The sequence below is a fragment of the Sinohyriopsis cumingii genome, chromosome 6 (assembly GCF_028554795.1).
Source record: "Sinohyriopsis cumingii isolate HCF-2022 chromosome 6, ASM2855479v2, whole genome shotgun sequence".
Classification (NCBI taxonomy): Eukaryota; Metazoa; Mollusca; class Bivalvia; order Unionida; family Unionidae; genus Sinohyriopsis; species Sinohyriopsis cumingii.
In genome coordinates this window covers 285,887-295,486 of record NC_142966.1, presented here as the reverse complement: position 1 = coordinate 295,486, position 9,600 = coordinate 285,887, and the positions used below count along the sequence as shown (strand labels likewise).

The 9,600-nt window shown below is 34.3% G+C and overlaps 1 protein-coding gene across 1 annotated transcript in view; it reads left to right on the top strand.

Annotated features, from left to right (window-relative positions):
* The window catches only part of LOC149796251 (protein YIPF5-like), a 189,076-nt gene that overhangs the window by 63,307 nt on the left and 116,169 nt on the right, over positions 1–9,600 (top strand). The gene's annotated exons all lie outside the window — the stretch shown is intronic.

Sequence of the window (9,600 nt, the reverse complement as noted above, 5' to 3'; positions counted from 1 at the left end):
AACTTAAAATAGTAATAGCCTTGACTGTAATTACATACGTCATACAGAGCATGTGGGCTTTCCTCATTACTCATAAATTATTGTGAAAGACATACTTTAAACTGTTAGCATGTCCTTTTGGCAATATTTTGTACTGTAGTGTTTGATGATAGTTGTGAAGGTGTATGTAACCAATTGCCTGTTTTAAAAGGAAATCAGAAAATAACTGAAAACAGTTACACATGGCCATTGAGATGGTATTGCAAAGTGTTTACTTCGTCTCTGCAGTACACCATTCCTTTAAAGCACAATGTATCACATAATATTCCATATGTACTTGTGAAGTAAATAGAGATTTGTAGATTTATTGCTTCTATTAAATATTTAAATATCACTCATTTAGTTCTTTTTACACATAACAGTTTCACATGACTTATCATTCAGATCCAGCTGTGTGTGGTGGGATTACATGGACTCAGAGTGGACAAGATATATCATTTTTTCAAATTTGTCGAAATCAACTAAAATTTCCAGATCACTGATGGTTTTAAAAACGTAATAAATATTTTATTCGACAACATTATAAAAGATCTTTGGAAATTGACTAATGTTTCCATAAAGCATGCCAAAGGGCTGTACTAATTTTGTTTATGCACAATAACTCCAGTTTCTCCATCTAATTTGGGGCTTAAATATCAGTTGTGTTGGCCATGCTAAGAAATTAACGTGTCTGCATAGGAAGTATGGAGACTGCATACTTTGACCCAAGGTCGAGGTCATCAAGACCTGTTAATCAGGAATCTCCAGAGTCAACCATGCATATCTTATTAGTGCCTGATAGAGAACTGTGAAGCACCAGAGTTGGCATATCATATGCCATTCACATGACTCTTCATGAATTGACCAACTTAATTCTTTACTGACAATTACAGTTCCCATACCTTCTTCACTCCACTGTGGTAGTGCAAGGTCAATTATGAAAGCCTTAATAGTTGAAATCATTGTCATTACATGCTTTTAAGACTAGCCTCATAAGTGTTTTGTTTCATAATGGATTTAGTTCATTCTCAATTTTTTTAGTTTATTTAAAATTAGTGACCTATTTCAGTAATGGCATTTGATCCACTAATTGCTTACATTTAGTACATTGCTGATATGAACTCTTTCAAACAGAACAATGTGACCATACAATAAGAATTTTCTTGGCAATTTATTGGTTTTCTTTTGCATAAATATTATATCTAGTAAATTAAATTTGTCATTCTAAACCCTGGATCCAGATTCCAAGAAATCTGGAATGATTAAAACAATGTCTGCCACATACCCTGGAGACTGTTTTGACACTCAGTTTTAACATGTTATATAACCAGTCAAAGCAAATGCCAAGTGGAGGGAAAATACACATCTACAAGTGAAGCATTAGACTGTTGATTATGGCAACTGTAAATAGCTGTCAAAGCTATCAATCACATGGTACATGTATTATCTGTTTAGGTTTTATCAATTTGCTTTCATTTGTATAGTAGGTAATAAGGTAAATCTATCCTAATTTATGTCTCAGCAACAGCCTCAGTACAGAGAGAAATAACATTTTCTAAAACAAACTTCTTTCCATTGCATTTGCATTTGATAATTTGCCTTTGATTTGTTTTGAGGGGAAGAAATGGTGTTATATAATTGGAGTAATAGTAATGTAATGTACATTGTGTGTTTTACTTCAGCTGAAAATGTCTTTAAGTATGTGATTCAGAGTACGCAGTGTTTTTTTTCTTGAGCAAACTTGGGACTTAAAAGCATACATGTGTATGTCTGTATATAATAATTGCACATAATTGTTGATCCAGATATGTCAATAGTGAAAGGACTGAGGTACTGTCTGAATTGAGAAACTGTTGATACCAAACAAAATGAAAATGTAGAAACGGGTGTAACATTGTAAGACAGCACTGAGCCACTGTGAGGCCTAGTAATTATAGTGATTATAATAAGCAGAATTTAGCAGGAATAGAGAATTATTTAGTTTTAATTTGCATGATTAGTTGTGTATATATTGTGTACCTGTATGAAGCCATGTGCAGGAAAACTAATTATATTTTATTTAATATAAAAAATTTCATGAAGGAGTATATTGTGTATTTCCTTGTTTTTCACTAGATTTACAGTAAATTAGTATCCAAATATGCATTGTTCCACTACAAATAAGAAATAATGGTTCTTCCATAAAATAGTGGAATTCATGTGTCAGTAGCAACATTCACTCTAAACTGCATGTGTGCATGGCTGCACAGCTGCTCAGACATCCCCAAGCATCGCAATCGATGAAGATCTAAAGATTTTGTTCAAGCCACCATTATGCATGCACAATGCAGCACGCACATCTACCATTCGCTTAGAGGGAACATTGTTTAGTAGCCATTAAAAAGAAATGCTGCTTGCTTATGCATTGAAGAGCTTGATAGGTTAAGAGGTCATTCAGAGTAAAATGATCTCCACTGAGAAGGTATAGAATGTCACAGTTACATGCAGAAATGACAATTTATGTACATTATGTAAAGTTGATGCCTACTGTAAATTGAGACCAAATTCTTGCATCAGTAGTACTTGCATAATTGATGAATTCTGAACTAACCCCATACTGGGTACAGCATATTCTCTATCTTACTCAATGGGATGTCAGTCATATCTACCTTTTGTAGTAATGTCTGTAGGTCTGTTTTGCGCTTGCATTTGTTTCATTCACACACCTTTTGTAGTAATGTCTTTAGGTCTGTTTTGCGCTTGCATTTTGTTTCATTCACACACACACACACACACACATATATATATATATATATATATATATATATATATATATATATATATATATATATATATATTTGGAAGTATGATGCATTTTGTAATATTGTAAATGGATGTACACAGGTTAGAGGAAGGCACATAAGCTATATAGAACTATAAGGCATCAAACCTGCACCATATTTACCTTGTATGTTACACTGCTAAGTACCCTAGTACTGACACATCAACACCATATTTACCTTGTATGTTACACTGCTAAGTACCCTAGTACTGACACATCAGCACCATATTTACCTTGTATGTTTCACTACAAACTACCCTACGACTAACACATATCGAATCCTACCAGATTTACCTTGCATGTTACACAACTATCTTAGAACTGACACATGAAACCAGTACTGTATTTACCTTGTAATTTACACCACCAACTACCCTAGAACTGACACACATCAAACCAGTACCATATTTATGTTGTATGTTATACCACAAGCTAGAACAATATCACATCTAATCTGAACCAAATTTATTTCTGTTAACACAGCTATCTAAAATTGTTACACACTATACCAGTGGCATATTTACTTTGCATGTTAAACAACTACCTAGAATGGACATGCATCAACCCTGTTGTACATTTAACTTGTATGTTAAACATTTAACTAGAATTATCACATCATACTTATATTTGCCTTGTATGTTACATAAATGACTAGAACAGACATAAATCAGACATATTTTACAGTGTATGATTCATGCTAACTAGAACTGCCACACATAAAAAACAGTACCATATTTACCATGTATTCTATACACCTGTCTAGAAACATATTCATCAAATCAGTGGCACAGGTAAACAAACAGGTGTCACAGGTAAACAAATATAATTATTAGACCGCTCATATCATAAACAGACCTTGTTTTGAAATTAAGATAGTTTTAGGAAACTAGATGTTGTTTTTTACCTATGACATGTGACATTTATCATAATACTCAGTCCTGTACCATAAATGGACTGTTCTATAACTTCGGGACCAACATGGCAGACTACACCTATAAAGACTACTCCTTTTCAGCATGCTGCCGATGAGTTGTTGCTCTTTTTATCCAATGGTGTTGAAATCATTCATGAATAAGGGAATTTTATATACAATTTGAGATGCTCACATGAAAGATCACTGAGCTACATATGCAGATATCATGAGAGTTGCTTTGCTGAATTAGAGAAATGTTGCACATCAAACCACTGCAATACCATGTATATTATACAACTAACTGCAAACAGGATAAACTCATATCAGCCATTGTACAATGTTCTGGCAGATCAGGGTCTCTACTGTTCATTGTACTGATGCTTTAAAATTGACAGCATAGATCTTAATCTTCCGTAAACGTATTCAACAGATCTTGGTCTGATCTGCTTCTAGTTTAGTTTACTCTATGCTTGTATGTGGAATACTATGGTATGTAAATGTTGTACAGTGTCATTGAAGTGCCGTATATACTTGCTTCTTTTAAGTCAAGTCCTAATCTGCTGTAACATAATGTGCAACCACTTTGGTGGCCTCTCATGCAGGAGGTTGCAGGTTTGAATCCCAGCCAAGTCATACCAAAGACTTATTAAAATGGCACTAACAGCTGACTCGCTAGGCACTTAGAATTATGTAGTTGTAGTTGTTGTAGGGTTTAACGCCATTTTTCAGCACATGATAGGCTATACATGGCAGCCAGTATCATTGGTGGAGGAAGAACCCAGAAAACCCCCAGAAAGAACCACTGACCCACGAGAAGCTACTGGCATGCTTTCTCACATACCCACATTAGCCAAATCCGAGACTCGAACCCACGCAGAGGTGAGATGGCAGTGATCCATAATGGAGAGTGCTTTAGACCACTCAGCCACTTGAGGCCCTGCTTAGAATTAAGAGGTTAGTGTTAGGACTCAGATCAGCCTGGTGTCAAAATAATGTGACTGGGTGGGACATGATACCACATGTCTGTGGCATGATACCTCATTGCTAGACATCACTATGAACTGCCAGACTGCAGACATTTTAGTGATATGACTGAAGAATTTATAAAGCTGTGCTGCATTAAGCTCAAAATTGCACACACACACACACACACACACACACACTGTGCATGCAGAAGGGCCTATGTTGTTTATTTCCCCTGATTACTCCTAACAAACTTGACAGTGCATTATGTGAAGGCACAAATCTAGGTCTGTGCAGTTTGTTGTTGGACACGACATATATAAGCGAGCTAATACAGTAGACTTTTACGATAGGAATATCACTCATAAATAAATGAAGTCTGCTTTTCATGAATTAAAAAATAAATATTGTTGCATGATATTTACAGTGTAATGATATGGTCACATTTCTGTTGTTGTTGTTGTTGTTGTTGTAGGGTTTAACGCCATTTTCAGCACATGATAGGCTATACATGGCAGCCAGTATTAATGGTGGAGGAAGAACCCGGGAAATCCTCGGAAAGAGCCACCGACCCTCGAGAAGCTACTGGCAAGCTTTCTCACATACCCACATTGGCTGAATCTGAGACTCAAAACCACGCAGACAAAGGTGAGATGGCAGTGATCGGTAACCGAGAGCGCTTTAGACCACTCGGCCACTCGGGGGGCCCCCTCACAACATTTCTGTAACATCCACTTGTGACATATCTCTGGTATTAGGCAAAAACCTACAGTATACATTTTAATTAATTTATAACCATCCTAGAAGTGAACAAGAACTGTAATTCAAGAACTGCATTATATGCTCTCTAGATTAGATGTCCGGAGGTCGTTTCTGTATCATTGAGAATAAACCATGAAGGGTAGTATATGATAATGTTATATATTCCAAATAAGGTGTACATTGGATGCCTCCATAGCTATATTGGTGACCTACCTGTTTTCATTAACAATATAAACATTTTATTGTTCTAAATCAGTTTTTAGAATATTTTCAGTTTTTAAACATTAAAACATTACCTCTTTAAAGACACAACTGTCCATTATATTGCAAATAGCTTCCCATTTAGCCTGTTCTTACCGTTATTATGATTTAGTAGTTTATTCAGTCCTGCTTAACCAAGTTTACTCATTCAACTTCATGACTCAGCAGTATATTTAGATGTGTCATTTGTTTGCTTTTAGTAATTGCATTTTCTTGTACATATTTGTACCTAATATATTGGTAGTGATAAATGTTCTAAATGCACCATTAATCTAGAAATGACATAACTTGTGTCAGTATGTCCAAAATTTTGCAAAAGGTCTTAATTTGACATTATACAGATATAGTTGCAGTTTACTGTGCATTTAATGCAGATATTTAATTAACTTCCCATGTCATGTACATTTAATAAAATCATGGCATGTACATTTATTAAAATCATGGCTTGTAATTATTTCCTGTGTTCCAGCTAATGTCTTACCCCTCAAAAGGTCCATCTCTCTGCTCCAGCTGTACACCCTTCAGCCCCTTTCAGTACATCCCTCAGCTTTATTGAACTGTAAACTTAGCACCTTAATAAACAGCCATCTTCTATATGTCTTTGGTTAAATTGATGGCTTTTATTGTTTTTCAGATTTGAATCACTTGCCCATTTTTGATTGCAAATCACGTTCCAGTCAGCTTAAACACCAAATCCCTGGTGTATATATTCACCTAGGCAAGTTAACTCTAAGATCTGAATGCATTACTGCAAGTCACACCAAGTCCAGCGTTAAGAAATATCATAACTACTGGTAGCCCCCAAGATAATTTCATATATACTTTTTTACACATTATCTTGTATGTGTCAGAGCCTAAATTCTAGTGTTCTGGTTATATGTCAAACTTTATAATTTAAATTTTTTTCTTTTTTTTTTTTTTACTATAAACCTTGACACTTAACAATGATTGTTTGTGGGATTTTCACCAATGGTACAACATGATGGCAAGTAGAAAACTGTCTTTTCTAGCTTAAGAAAGAAAATTTGCAAAGCAAAACCATTCAGTAATACCATTTTTGACAAACATGACTACTTCCAGAAAAGCATTTTTTTTTGAATTTCCTAAAAAAAATCAATACTGTCACCAATTATCGCTACAACATGCCATATTATTGATACAAGATCTGGTGAGAAGTGGTATTTTGACATGAATTTGTAATGACAGGCTGTGTACTTCTGTGTAATGAGAATGCCTATAATAATATTGTACAATATTCCCAAGTTTATCATCGATAATAACATTGCTAAAATTACTTAATCTTATCATCAAAAAGTAGTCGTATTTGTTAATAGATCTGTTTTAATTTTTGGGAGTAAATACTTGAGGTAATATATTGTTTTGAATAGAATCCCTATAACTCCTCTTCCCTCCCCCCCCACTCCCCGCACCCTGCTTTTTGGAAACATCACATAAAAGTTACAAATTTTGATAAGTATATGGTTAAAGCAGTCTTCACAGTACACACAGGAGTGTCATTGGATTTGACTGTTTACAGTACGCCCAGGAGTGTCACTGGATATGACACTTTAAAAATTGTAGCTACGATGCCATTACAGCTATAGCATGCACGCAGTAATAAAGCTAGCCTGTTTTATCTTGCATATCAAAGCATTATATATATATATATATATATATATATATATATATATATATATATATATATATATATATATATATATAAATTGAGAACAAACATTACATTGCAAAACAAGTTTTTAAATGGCCTAAGCGCTTTTGTCTCTGAGTCTGTTTTAAAGGCAAATGCGTAACAGAGACAAAGCACACAAAGTAACAGAAAAAGTGTTGGGGTTGCAAAATATTAAATGATTATTTCCGCAGGAATAAAAGCTTGACATTTCTTATGTTACAACTGGTTACCTTCAACTTCATGCTGATGCTTAAAAAAAATCTTATTTAATCCCTCGACAGTCGTGATTCCTTGATGGATCCAATGCATTTAAAAGGACTGTTATTCTCCATTTTATTTGTATTCTTGATAGATTAATGAATAATCAATAGAGTGCAAAACCGAAGAAATCCTGCTATAAAACAACATTTCACAAGAATACGCAAATGATAAAAACATTTTTTTAAGATGGAAAATAAATCAGTTGCCTGAAAATTTTAATTAACAAATTTACAGTTGTTGATGATGGGTTGAATGCCATTTTTCTGCACAAGATAGCCTATACATGGTGGCCAGTATAAATGGTGGAGGAAGAACTGGGGACAATCCTGGAAAGGACCACCGACCCAAACAAATTTACAGGGTGGGGGGCATTTATACAGTTAGTTGTGTCTAATTTGGTTGAATATGTTAATTTATATAGAAATATGAATCTTTACTTGGAGGTGAAACTGATTTAATTAGAGCTATGAAATCATTATTACATGTACTTTATTGTTGTTTACATGTATATTGTTGACATATTATCTTGTAATGATATGTGTTCAAAAAAATCAGTCTAATACATAATGGATAAGATGTCATCTTAGTCTTTTCTTCTGTCTTGTTACAGATTTATGGATTGTCTGTGATTCATTTCCATGTCTTTTTATTTTGGTAAAACCATTTTCAAGTTAATGTTGGTTATTGTTTTTCATATTTAATTTGAAAGATACAGAAAGTCATGACAGGAAAGGATAATTTAAAAAGAAATTAAATTTAAATTTCAAAGTATATTGTTTTTGAGAACCATGATGATTACTGGTCGGATGCCAGTAACCCAAAGTGTATCCTACATTTTATCCCAAGGGCATTCCCAAGGAGCTGTGAGTACAGGTACAAGGTAACAAGTGAGAATGTGATGATTCCATTTGCAAAATAAATATTAAATTGAAAATGGCATTATTGAAATAATAATAATAATAATAATAATAATGTAAAACATCTTGAAAAACCACCCCTTGTGACTACAAAAAGTGGTCGCACAAAGCAGTTAATTCATTATGATAGGTCATAACATTTTACAAGACGGTTGGGCCATGCATGAAAAATGTGATAGTTCATTACAATGGTCTTTTAAGCTGGGTTTCCCTGTAGTAATAATAGTACAAATGATGCCCTGTTTTAATGGGATGCACCTTGTTTAAGGCCACATAAAAAGGCTTTAACATCAAGGTGAATATAAAACTTTAGCACTGAGTGGATGGGTGAGCCTACAGATTGACACCCATATAAACAGTATAAAAGATAATAGACACCTTCCACCAAGGTGAGCTGGAAAAAAAAATTACCATATTTTTGCAGTGTCAGTTATAAAATTGAGTCAGATTGCAAACAACAAAGATCCTGATCTGCCATAGCTTGCAGACCAGAATATATGTTGTGTATTCTGCTGACTACTCTTAACTACACAGACCCAGATCTAGCAGAGTCTTTTGCTTCTTAGCCATATGGCTCCAGTAAGGACACATTGTAACCCAAGTGACAATACAGTGACAGTATAGGAAGAAAGCAGAATCTGGGATCATATAACATTTAGATTTGTGGTTAAGTTTATAAAAGTTATTAAATTATAAGATATTAGGTCCAGAACATTAACCAAAAGGTGTTCTACTCTCAATGACCAAATTATCTCACCCATGGAGTTTGACACCAGAGTAGAATTATTAAAATCCATATGGTTACAACGTAATGGTGTTATATTCCAATTTAAATACGAAGTGAATTACATGTGGAAATATAAGCGAAGAACAATGCATCTTTACCAAAAAATATGTACACATTATAATTCTTAGCCTCATGGCTACATTATAATTCTTAGCCTCATGGCTCCACCCAAGGACAGGAAGGGTACCGAGAGACAGTTCAAGATTT